At 38.4% G+C, this 12,830-nt stretch overlaps 1 long non-coding RNA gene across 1 annotated transcript; it reads right to left on the minus strand.

Annotated features, from left to right (window-relative positions):
* Positions 1–839: 839 nt before the first annotated feature.
* Positions 840–11,929, minus strand: LOC148223007 (uncharacterized). The gene is made up of 3 exons (XR_015805134.1): positions 11,030–11,929; positions 4,991–5,111; positions 840–2,923 (listed from the first exon to the last, which is right to left on the minus strand). It is a non-coding gene; the product is annotated as an uncharacterized LOC148223007 (long non-coding RNA).
* Positions 11,930–12,830: the final 901 nt, after the last annotated feature.

A 12,830-nucleotide genomic window follows, 5' to 3' on the forward strand; every position in this document is an offset into this window, starting at 1 on the left:
GACAAACTTTTGCCTCACAGCTCAAAGGCAAGGTCATGTTTGCCATAATCTTCTTCAGCTCTGCAAAACACCCCAAAAAACCAACCAACAAAAAAACCCCATAAAAACACACAACAAAACAAACCGACCAAAAAAACCCCAACCACACAATAAAAAACCTCTCCCCTTAAAGAAAGCCCCAAAACTCCCTCCCCCAAAAACCAACAACCCCCTAAAAAGCCCCCCAAAACAAAAAATGACCCCAAAACAAAGAAAAAACACCCCCCAGAAACACCCCAAAATTAGTCTTTTTTCAGTCCTCCCTTACTTACCACAAGTCCACCTTTTGCCACCTGCAGCCTCTAGAGAAAAAATGCTATTTTAGAAAGGACTATAAATTTTCTCTTACTTCAAAGACAGAGGACATTCAGACCTATTTCTAAGTGAGGGCAATCAATGACCCTAAGCTTGATTTCTGGCTGTATGTACTTGACTGACCTCTTCAAAAAGCACTGCCCCTCCCCCAGGCCCCAGGTCTTAAAGCACAGATTTATTATTATACTTTTTTCAAAACATTCATTATGCTAAAATTTTCACCTGCCTCTGGGTCTAGTTTGCCAGGTTTTACTTTTACTTTCCCGTTTTTTTTTACCAATGACACACAAGTGTCCAGTAAACAGATACTTTTCTGTCAAAAAAATCTTACAGTCAGTGGGAGAGTGCTTACAGTCAGTGGGAGAGTGAGTTCAAAGTATCCCAATGGAGATGCTGGAGAGAGATGAACACTCCAGACCACTTCTTTTTTTTTTTTTTTTTTTTTTTTTTTTTTTTTTTTTTTTTTTTCTTTTTTTTTTTTCTTTTTTTACAACTTTATTCAATTTCCACTTTCTTTTCCTGCTTGGAAGAAGAACTCGTCTTTCCAACATCCTTGTCTTCTTAGGCTCTCCCTAGAGACTTGGAAATCAAACCACAGTAACAACTTGTAAAATATTTTACTGCATTTGAAACTTCTGACTCTTGAGAAGCTTTAAACATACCTGTTCTTTTTCAGTTCACTTATTCAAGTGTTATCCAGTAAACTCTTCAGTTAGACATCAGATACAATAAAATACATGTATTGAAAAGTATTTATTGCAAGATACAGTGCAAAACAGATCAACAAATGTTGGTTTTATCATGGCTCAAAGACTTCACATGTAGGATGCATAATCCATGTGTGCAGGCTGAATTAGGTAGCCCTCCACTCCAGGTGTACAACTTGAATTCAAAGCTTTTTTTTAAAGTCAGTATCATAGTTCTTTAATGTTTGGATTTAATGGAGGCAGGACTGATAGCTTTACTTAAACGACAACTCTGGTGACACCAGAAGCCAAGAAAAGCCATGATTTGCACATATATGTTATTTTCCCACTGAGGAAGAGAATGTTTCAAAGATAGCTTTTGTTTCTGATAGACTTTCTGAAGGGTGCTGAAAAATTAATTTCCTATCCCCCCACTGCACATGATCAGACATCCCTGTTCTGTCTTTTCATAATGCACAAGCTTCATTGCTTCTTCAGCAATATTCTAGTCAGATAATGACTGTATCATTCTGTATATGGACATAGCTGCTTTAAAATAATAATAAGCATGTGCAGGACAGTGGAATTCAGGAAACCTGGAAAGTTTTCAGGATAGGCTACCATGCAGTCACCCAGGCTGATGAATTGCTTCTTGAAAAACAGCATGCTAGAGAATCAAGTCCAAGAAGTTTGTGAAAATTTTCAAATTATTTAAAAACTCATGGACTAACATGGAAACCTGGAAGGAGAAGAATAAGAGACAATTAGGTGTGTGGACTATTGCAAGTGACAATTGAGCTGGAGAAGTTTCCTGGGGGGATAAGGACACAGAAAGAAGTTTGGGTAGCTGGGTAACCCAGTCATTTGTATGGATGGCAAGTATGACAAAGAAATCCCTTTTACATTTACCAGTTGTTTCAGAATTCCTCTTTCCCTGCAGAGTTGGATCAGTTTCTGTTAGGATATATTACTAAGTTTTGCAGGTCTTTCTCATATTTGACTCTGTCCCAAGAATTTGCAGGGAAGATCAGGGCACCAAGCAATGAACTCCTTGCAGCCATTTGATTCAATTAGTTGTAGCTGGACTTTTAAGAAATGGTTCTGTTAATGTGTGCTTAAACATCTGCAGGGTGTTTTTCAGGGAAATCAGCAGTCTGGTCTTTGTAATATTGCTTTGACATGTCCAATCTCACTGAAAACTTTGCTCTGGCCAGAATGAAACCAACTGCTTTCCAGCAGCAGGAGAAGTTCCAAGGATTATTGCCCTTTCTAATTCACATTCTTTTCTCAAGTCAATTATTACCCCCATGCCCTTTGCTTGCAACTAGGAAATCAAAACTGTCTCTATAAACAATAGGAAAATCTATACTTGTTATAAATTATGTTTCTCTTCCACTTTTGTTAAAAATCCTCAGGATTTGCCTGGAAATCCCTTTCAGAATGAAAAGAGTCAGTGTATGACACGTCCAACATGCATAACATACTTTGCTACTGCAAATGGTATCTGGTAGTAGCCACAGAACATGCTTAGCTTTATCCCCTTTCACATGTAGCTTCTTAGTATGTGGTAGTTTTAATATTATTATTATTATTATTATTATTATTATTATTATTATTATTATTGCCACTTCCTGCCACGAGGATACACATCAAGAACACTGATCAGAGAAGCTCTCTCTAAACAGTATCTTTTCCACTTCTGCTGGCAGAAGATCTGAGTCCTGGAAGAAACTGATGTAAATTTGATTCCTGTACCTTTCAGATATCGTGGTGTGCTACCCAGTGACCACAGGGGAATTTGTCTGGGGCTGTGCTTTGGTGCAATCCCATGGGCCTCCTCCAAGAACAAACAGGAATGCTGTCAGCAGTGTTAACAGCTGTATCTGCAGGATGATTGGTATAGTTATTAGCTGGAAGTTATTTTCTATAGAGTCCCTTGTAGTCAATTCAGTGCTGTTGGATCAGCTCATCATCCTCCATCCTCTGTTTTCTCATTAATACCCCTCTGACCTGGAGGCCTATTCTGAATGGGACAGAGACTCTCTAGTCAGTTAAATCACCTGTCTCTTGGCTATGCTGTGAACACTTAATTATAAGGATTAGACTGAGACCATTAATTTAGAGTAAAAATAATACTGCCTGTAAGACTTTGAAGATTTAACTCCCCCAGACTCAGCAGCACAACCCTGGTAAAGCTCAGGTTGTTGGACAGTGACCTATTGCTGTGTCCAGTTTTCACAGAGAATATTTCTTTCATAACACCTTCAGCATGTTTAGTAAGCACATGGACCATGTTCCTTCTAGCAAACAGCTCTTTAACATAAAATGCCTTCTGAAGATGATTGTGAGTCTTGATTGTCTATGAAGGGACACTAATGCAGCTGGGTAAGTGAGACACTTCAGTTTAAGCAGAATTAATCTATGCCATGTATTCTGTGACCCCTTTATGGAAGAGCAGTTCTGATATACTGTGATGAAAGACATTTTGGTAAGGTGGAAGGCTTAAGGCCACCTTCTTTTACAGCTCACCTATCCAGGGAAATATAAGCACAGAACATGAGCTTGTGTTTTAACAAAGTTATTCTTCAGATTAGAAATAGGAAGAATCTCTAAAACCTATGAGACATCTAATTTTCCATGCTTCTGTTCCTCAGACTTGTGCTCTAGAGTGATTTCCCCAGAATCCTTTAATGTGAAAAGGAAGTCCTCTAGCAACATAATTGTTTTCTTGATATACTTACGCTATAGTTTTTGGGGTTTTTTTTGCTAATCAGGTAAAAAATCCGATGATAAAATATGTCCTTTTATCTCATCCTATTTCCCTATATACTTAAAGATGTGGTTTCATTTTCCTTTTTTTTTTGTTCATAACGTTTATTTGAAGGGTTGCTACTAACCCTGCAATATGAATCCACTTAAGAACTCAGCCCATGGTGCACAGCTGAAGGAGCAAATCTGTATTCCATGGTTAAAGTTAGCCTGAAGTTTAATTGCACGGAATCTGCTATTATTTTTTTTTTTATAAGTTAGATTTAACAAGGTCTCCAGATAAAAAAGTTCTGAACTCCCTGTTTGATGAAACTAACAAAGAAATAAACGTTATTCAAAATTGTTAAGGAAGAGGGTAAGAAAACGAGGCATATTTGGCACATCAGGAAGAAAGGATGTGTTGGAGGAAGTGCAGTGGAGAAGAGGGAGCAAACTGCCACACATTAGAACAGAAAAGCAAAAGTTGTAGATCAAGAAAGGAAACCAAGTGAAAACATGAGGATGGGGGAAACAATGCAAAGGAGTTCACGATTGGTGCAGAATGATCAGGCCAAAGCTAATGAGCTTTTTGTCACGCTCTGAAATCCACAGATCTACCATGAGCTCCAGCGAGCTGTGGCTGCTTCCACAGCAAGGAGGATGGCTCTTTATCAGATGTGTCACTTGGTGAAATAATTGCCAGCAATAATGGTGCAATAGCAGCATACTCAGAGCACAATTTATCCATGTCTGTTCTATCTTTCAACTTCAAAGCTTCTACTGCCTCAGAGATCACATCAAAATGACACCTCCACCGTTAATGACAGTGGTCTAATGCAATACAGAGAAGCCAAATCACTTCTCCAGATAGGCAGAATGCTCTCACACAGAAACTAGGCACGTGCAGGGGTCCTGACATTCATATTCAGATTTGTGTTTGTGGGGAGGAGGGTGGGCTTGACATACAGATTTATTCATATTTGAAGCAGCCTGTTTTATAAAGCACAAAATCCACTAAAATTAGAAAAGAGTGGGGACAGGAGTAGCATGCAGAGCCTTAACTTATGCAAAGTGAATGCTTGGAGATAGGAAATTTGCCTTTGTACCACTCACATCACGTGTTGGCCAGCATCACAGGTCAGAGATGTTAGTTGTCTTTAAAGAAAGAAAGAAAAAAATGAGTCAAATAAAGAAAAATGTACCTTAAAATGCACACTGTCCTTGTAGGCAAATGCACATATTTTTCTGGATCTAGGCACAAAACAAGGTGCTGTGAAGCCCCTCCTGGTGGTCATTACTCAGGTCAAGAAGAAATCTGGCAAACTGCAGTTATTAAAAAGAAAGAATTGTCTGTTTATTTTCCAGTGCAGTTTGAAAATTACCATAGAACAGTAAATCTTTAAATATGAAAAATATTTATTCTTCTTACATAGTATACATAAACACACATGCAGCCAACATAGTGGCAGGGACACCATTTGTTTAAGTTTCATTAAGATGTGTAGTTAAAAGCCTTATTAAAAGAGTCCATTTCTCACTTCAGTGAGTTCAGTGGAATTTATTGCCTGAGGGTTAAGTAATACTTCAGAGGAAAAATGAGATTTAGGAATATTTTCATATGTTACCATCTTTTCCAACAGAAACATTTCCTGTAATGGCTGCTTGGATGGAGGGTTTAGACTTCACTATAGTGTATGTTTTCACAGTGCTTTATGTATCAAAGTAGACAATCAAACAAAATAACCAGCTCTCAGCTTCATCTCCAAAGGGAAAAAAAAAAGGAAAAAAATCTTCTTTAAGTAGAAAGCAAGGCCAATTTTTAAAAACAGATTTATTTTTCTCAGTAACTATTGCTATTCCACAAACATGGTAAGGACAACTTAGTTAAAAAGACAAATAAAGAAATGGGAAGAAGTAGAAAAGGAAAATGTTCTCAAATGCCACGTTTTAGGTGGGGTGGTTTTGAGTTTTGAATTTGGATGGTGGAAAGGAGATGTTGTACTGAGCCATTAGCAGTGTACTGCCATTTGAACCGTGTCTATAGTGTAAATTACTCGCATGCTTGTGTGCTTTGTTTTGTGTGCTGGTGGCCTTGTTTTTTATTGATTGTAGGCATTTTGGAACAGCCTAACTTGAAAATCAGTTCTGTGAATCAGGCTTTGCTCCTAGACCATGATTATGGGCCAGGGATTGCTTCCATGAAACTGAAAATTCCCATGGGCTGGGGAAGTTTACAGAGGCATGAAGAGACTGTGTACATGTAAATACTATGCCCTGAAAACTACAGTGATTATCCAGTGTTTTGCTGGTTTGGTTTTGGTTGTTGGTTTGGTTTTTTTAATAATTTTTTTAAAGCTGTAGATAGGAGACTGCAAGTAGATCAACACTGCTCAGTTGCTGCTGCCCTCTTCATCAAGGGAACAAATTTCAAACAAAGTTTATTTCTGGTTCCACAAATATTCAATGGCAGCTCCCTCGTTAGGCCTGGCTTTGGGGTAAGGAGGAGGGAATAATGATCTGGTTTTTTCTGAAGAAATTAGAATATTTATTAATTCTCTTACTTTCAAGCCAAGTTATTTAAACAATAATTTAAATTAAGTCCTAATTTTGCATTCTTCTAATGTTTAATTCATAATTTTTGTGTTAATTTATGTCCATGGCTACAGATCCTTTCCTCTCCCTCCCAAATGCCAAATTTCACTCATGTTACTGTGTAAAAGTTGAAATCAGTCCCATTCAGTTTCTGTGCATAGGCTCCCCTTTGTCAGAAATGGCTCCCAGCTGTGCTCTGACAGAGGGGTAGAGCATCTTTCTCCAAAGTTGTCATGACCATTATTTGCTGTCAGTCAGCAATTTTTGATGTTGGTTTTTTTCTTAAACTGCCCTACAGTTTTAAAGTGAAGAGACTAGGATTAAAAATGAAGGATAAAGTGAAGTGTCTAGGATTTCAGTTTGATTTATTACTTTATTTAACTTTATTTACTGCGTCTTTTGCCTTAGTTGGCTTTCCTTCTATCCTAATTTTTTCCACCAGAAAGAAATATAAAAGCAAGAAGTTGGAGTTGCAGCAGAGCATTTCCAGAAACCATAGGATGGTAAGAGTTTTTCTCACATAGAATCCAGCTGTTGTCATACAAATCCTTCCTTTCGGGTATCTGTCATCATATTGCTGAGAGCTAGCCAAAATATTTCCATATAGGCATGCTGGAAAACACCCCTGAAAATTCTGACTCCAAGGAAGAGCAAAATTCCTTGGAATTCTCCTGGCTAATTGTCCTAGAGCCTACTGAGAATGAAATAAGAGGCCATGCATTAAGTAAATATCTTAAATTATTTTATTTCCATTTTATTTTATGTAGAGAACCCTGATAACCTAAGCCCTCTGTTTTCTCATAGGTCAGGGATGCACATGAGGAATAATTGGAAGTTTCTCCTATTTGTCCTGCCAACATGGTTTATCTCTTACCCACACTGAACGTGGTCCAAGGTCAAAGAAATAACTTGAGCCTGGTGTTTATACTCTAGAATTTCTAATTTAACCTTCATACACTCCTCAAGCCAACATGACTGTAATGCCTATTCAGGTCCAGTTGAATTGTGCTGGCCAGCAGTTTCCAGTGTGGGATCCCCCAGTGTTTGTGCAATTGTGGTGGTTTTCCATCCCTCTTAAGCTGTGCAAAATTCTGAGTAGTCAGCTTTAAGGGAAAAATCTGTTTCTCTCTACATCCATGCCTTGCACATACCATAAAACTATTTTTTCTGTTTGTTTATGCATATAAATAATACATATTTCCATTTTTTAATCCAGAAAATATTTTACTTTTATAGAAAATTACTAAAGTCCAGCTGGGGGTTTTCTCTGAATTTTCAGCATGAAGTCCTCTGGATAATGATTGTCTCCAAATATCCTCCAGTTTTAATGCACAAAAATTTATTTCTCAAGGAAATAATTAATCAACAGGAATTCCATTTTTCCCTCATTAAAATTTGCAACATTCTGACTAAACCTGTATAACAAATGCAAAATCTCTTGAGACACTGTAAAAAATGTTTAAAAGCATTTTGAGTTTTGTACACAAAAATTAATGTTTGGTACTCTCAAGCACTCCACTTAAGTACCCTTAAATACAGAAACTGAAGAATTAGTCCCTGATGTGAATCTTTGGAAGGTCAGAGAAGATCCATCTGCCCCTGTGGGCAGACTGCAGGCTATTGCTGGGCTCCTTAGGCAGAGTCTCTGGGTTTTTTTTGCATGACCATTTCACTGGACTTCAATTTCTCTTCTATTTGGAGCAGTTTTTTATATTTATGCATACAAAGACTCGTTCTTGTCTAATAAAATCAAGGTATAGTTACCTATCACCCTTTCAACTGTAAGCTCAGTTTCCCTCTTTGGTCAGAAAATTCTGTACAAGCTGCACATCAGAGGTGGCTTAAATGGGAGAGCCTCTCTGTCTATTCACCCTTATTCATGCTCACTGCCTTTCTACTGTTTCTTCAAGCAATAAATGTTGCATTTTGTCCAAAGGAGTGACCACCACAAGTTCTGCATTACATATATACTAAAATTGCTGTGAAAAAAAACCCACTCCCCTAGATGTGACTTTGTCATAGTAGTAAGCTTAGAAATGTTTTTCTCTCCACGGTGGCTTTGTAAAAAGAAATACTCCTAAAACCTCTGCCCTGTAATCAGCCAAGGACCCTAACTAAAAAGCACTTTTAGAAAGTGCAAAGATATAATAGTCCCAAGATGAATCTGCCCTACAGTTCCATTTTCTGCCATACAAACGTTTGGGAGCTTATCGTTGAAGCCACATTAGTCTTGATTTAAGGTCTTCTGACACATTATTACAGCACACTGCCATCACTTCACACCTGTCATTCTGTCACTCAGAGGAGAGGGAGGGGAAACAATTTTGATGTCAATCAACAAATCCTTCGGGAGGTGTAACCTGTTAAGACATATTACCCTTTGCCCATTGCGATTTACAGGCTTTGAATTTAAAGGACATATGCCAGAAATAATTAAAGACTAATCTTTATTGTACTCACTTACGAATGAAGGCATTTAGTACCACCGGCTCATTTATATTGTCCAGAAGAAGAAAGAGATAGAGGAGCAGAGTGTGATTCTACAAATACTCTTTCCATTTCTATTAATCAGTTCTTCTACCTGGATGTTAAAATCCTCTGCCCTCATGGAGCAAATATTTAGCAAGGTAGCCTTTCCTCTTACACTTGTATTGATGTCCTAGCAATGTACAGATGAGTCCAGTATGATGCAAGGTCTGTAACATTGTTTTTGAATCAAAAGATTATTTTAAAAATAGAGAAAAAAATGGCATGGAATTATTGAAAAAATAATCTAGTGAAATGAAAAATGAAAACAAAACCAAAACAAAACAACTAATCCTGTCTTCCACGTTTTAGCTGCTGCAAAAATCAATCTCAGCCTGGAGAACGACAACTTTCATAGGCCTGGCTTTGGATCACCTTGTAACTACTCTGTTGTAATTTACTAGGAGGCATCAAAGGAGTGATGTCAACCTCAAAATCTGAATTTAGAATCTAAATCCTGAGTTGAAGGAGGTTAATTTTTTCACCCAAGCTAGCTTTTCAGAATGACACAGAAGAAAGAAGCACTTACACAGCCTACTTGTTACTGTTCACAACTCATCTCTGGAAGGAGCATCTTGTCCTTAGCGTGACCTTAAAGCTACAATCTAAAGGAAATAACGGCAAAACAAGAATAGCTATGGAGTAAATAAAATAACAGGCAGGGACTATATAGTCCAGAGAGAACTAGAATAAAAAAAATTAATTATATTGTAAATTTTTTTACACTGCTGCACTGTATTACTATACATACAGCTTGTTTGGGCTAGAAATTGGGTGGAATTGTGGAAGCTCTGACTTGCAGTTGCCACCACATGCTATTAAAGCCCTGCTGGGAGGGGAGTTTTCCAGTTTTGCTGTTTTGCTATAGCTAATTTGAAACAAACTTTGGGCTCACTGTCCAACAGGTAAGCCCTGCATCACTGACTCATCATCACGGAACTTTTCCCTGCTCCTTCTACCAGTTGTACTTCCCTCATTTCCAAACAGACCCACCCATACACACAAACACACAGGAAGAGACAGTGGAGGTAGGAACAAGAAAGCAACAGCCTCAGCTGTGCCACAGACCTTTGAGGACTAACACATGCCTCTCCTGGAGAAGCACAGGGAGTGTGGCACGCTCTGCTGATAGATGGTGTGCCACCATCACACAGGTGAGCTGGACACACAGTGCCCTCGGTCTGTACTCACAAAGAGTTTCCACAAAAGAGGCAGAGATTCACACACAGCCAAAAGCATTGTGCTCACATTTGCTTATTAATTTTACCTGAGGGAATGGAAGGGCTAAATTGGCTTTAGCTAGTAATAGTGACAGAAGTGCACACTTACAGTAACAGTTCATTTTCCATTTCCTAAAATATGGAATCAATCTGATGTGAAAGACTACACCATCTCAGCTCTTACAATTTAAAGAGGTACTTTGAAGGAGTGGGAAGTTGAAAGATGGGGAAGTCGTAATGAGAGGTGGATTTTCATTTACCATTTTACACAGAGCTAGGAAGAAAACAGATGATTCCTCATCATCATTCTGATTAGATACTCTTTGCCTCTTTTCACATTTTCATTACACTTTCCCCCACCTGTACTGCTTTCTGTAGGTGGCTCAGACATGACCATGGCAGTCAGACCTTCTGCCTCAAATTCATATTTCTGGGGCATTCATATATTTCAGTTGCTGTGGCAACTTAATATACATTAGCAGCTGTCCCTTGACCATAAGCTATAGTGGAAGCGAAAAACAGTACTCCAATTTTCACACAGGAAAGTAAGACTTCCTAGGACAGGCCAGGACTGCTGATTTCAGGGAAAATCAGCACTCACAGCCATAAACCAAAACCCAAATAACTATACCTAATAGAGGAGCAAAAGATTATAAACGGTGTCTTGTCTGGTATTTTGTAGTAACATAAAGAAGCTCTGTGTTACCTGCTGGCAGCTGATGGCTGATTCTGCTTTTACAGAGGCAACACTCCTAAAGCAGCACGGGCAATGGAGTAAAGCTGGTAGAAAATGTGATTTGAATGAGGCTCTTAGTTTGAAGCTGGTCAGAATAGAACCTTGTCAGCCTGGAAGACTGTCGAATATGCTGTGACATTTAATCAACTGCTTGACTACAGGCTCACCTTTAGTGTCTGTGGTGAAGTGAACATGATTCCCCTCACCTTGCTTCACATCACACATCACTTTTCAGTGCACTGCTGTAGAGAGCTGGGTTATAGCCTTTTTTTTTTTTTTTCCCTAAGAGGAACACAGTAACAGAGGTCAGCTACAGTCATGAATTTTATGAAAGGTTTGCTGGGAAACCACATTAAATGGCAACATCAGTCCATACATCAGCCCTGTAGTGCTTTTATTCCAAGACTCTGCAGCTGAGTGATTTGCAATGTACTTGCATTTCATGGCCATCATTTTTAAGCAATGTCATTTGCCTTGGTATCCGACACTTCAGCTGCACCAGAATCCACCCAGCTATTCATGATAAATTTCTTCCAAGAAAAATCTCCACGAGAAACACTCCCAGGATCCCCAAACTCCAATCTTCAGAAGCCTTGGATATAAAACCAGGCACAGACAGTTCAAAACGCAGTACCAACTGAAGAGAAAAAGCTGAGAATAAAATTACTGTCCCAGAATTCAGAAAAGTAAAAAATTTTGATTAAAAAGTGAGGTCAACAGGATGCTATTAAAGCATAAGATAAGGTCTATATCATTAACACTGCAAATAAAATGCTTTGTTTTTTAAAGAAAACCAGCACTAATTACTTTTTTCTCCAGAGAATGATGTTTTCCCAGCAATGATAGTAACTCTATTCAGATCACAATACTGTATACTGTTTTTGTGTTTAGTATTGTAAAATATTCATTTGCAGAAGTTATGTCATGTCCATCACATCACAGATCCATTAAATTCTCAATATAAAATTGTGTTAAAACAATGGGCCTCTTAATCCCTTCTGAGAAAGGAGTCACTTAAAAGGCAACAGTAAACACTCAAATTTGTAAACAGGTGTTTTAATTTTCGAACATCGTGAAAAGACTCTACCATCATGAGTAAACTTTCATTAAAGTCTAATAAAAGTCATACTTCTACTGGAATATCTCAAAGTGCTAGATATTAGGCTGTAATCTTTATGGAGATATTTCCTGCATTTTGGAAACTGTCTATACTGGCATATTTAAGAGGGTTCACAACTCAGGAAGTCTGTTCCTGAAATGGCTTCATAAACTAAAGTTTTAAATATCAGCTGTCTTGTGTCAACAGTAACTACACATGGATGCACAGTCCTCCTAATTTCACTGAGGAATTCTTAGGCCAGGAGTCTGTGTCTGCAAATCAAAGGAAAGAGAGCACAATGTAGTAGGTGTGACAGCAGCACAGCATCTGGCCCAGTATTTAGGAAAGAGAAAAAGAGGAAAATGGTACCCCCCAGCTATGGACCCTTAACAGCTGGAGGAAGCAGCTGTAAGGCTTTTCTTGGTCTTCCTGTTTGGACAGACTTAATTTCTATTGCAGAATTTCCAATAATCACTGTAAATGTCTGTAACACCACATATCCACTACTCTAAATCAAAGCACTTTACCAGAAGGACTTAAGCAGTCCATTATCTCCACCTGTTAGGAAGGCAATCTGTATCCATGTCAGGGAGAAACTGCATGACTGGGCTTAACTCTTGTTAGCAAACATGAAACTTTATTTGTTGCAGACCCATTGCAGCCATGGCAAAGTGACTCACCTTGGTTTTGTTGCTGTCTCCACTTTAGCTCAATGGCTTTGCAGTCAGTCTACAAAATGCCTTCTTCCACTCTAGGACCAGGGAGACTGAGTGGCTGAGCACTGGTCGTGGGCTCAGTATTCAGAAAGTGACATTGTAAACAGAATTACTGTAGTAGATAACATAGCAAGAGTAGTCAGTTACAAACTT

This window comes from Sturnus vulgaris, chromosome 8, assembly GCF_052056855.1.
Source record: "Sturnus vulgaris isolate bStuVul1 chromosome 8, bStuVul1.hap1, whole genome shotgun sequence".
NCBI lineage: Eukaryota > Metazoa > Chordata > Aves > Passeriformes > Sturnidae > Sturnus > Sturnus vulgaris.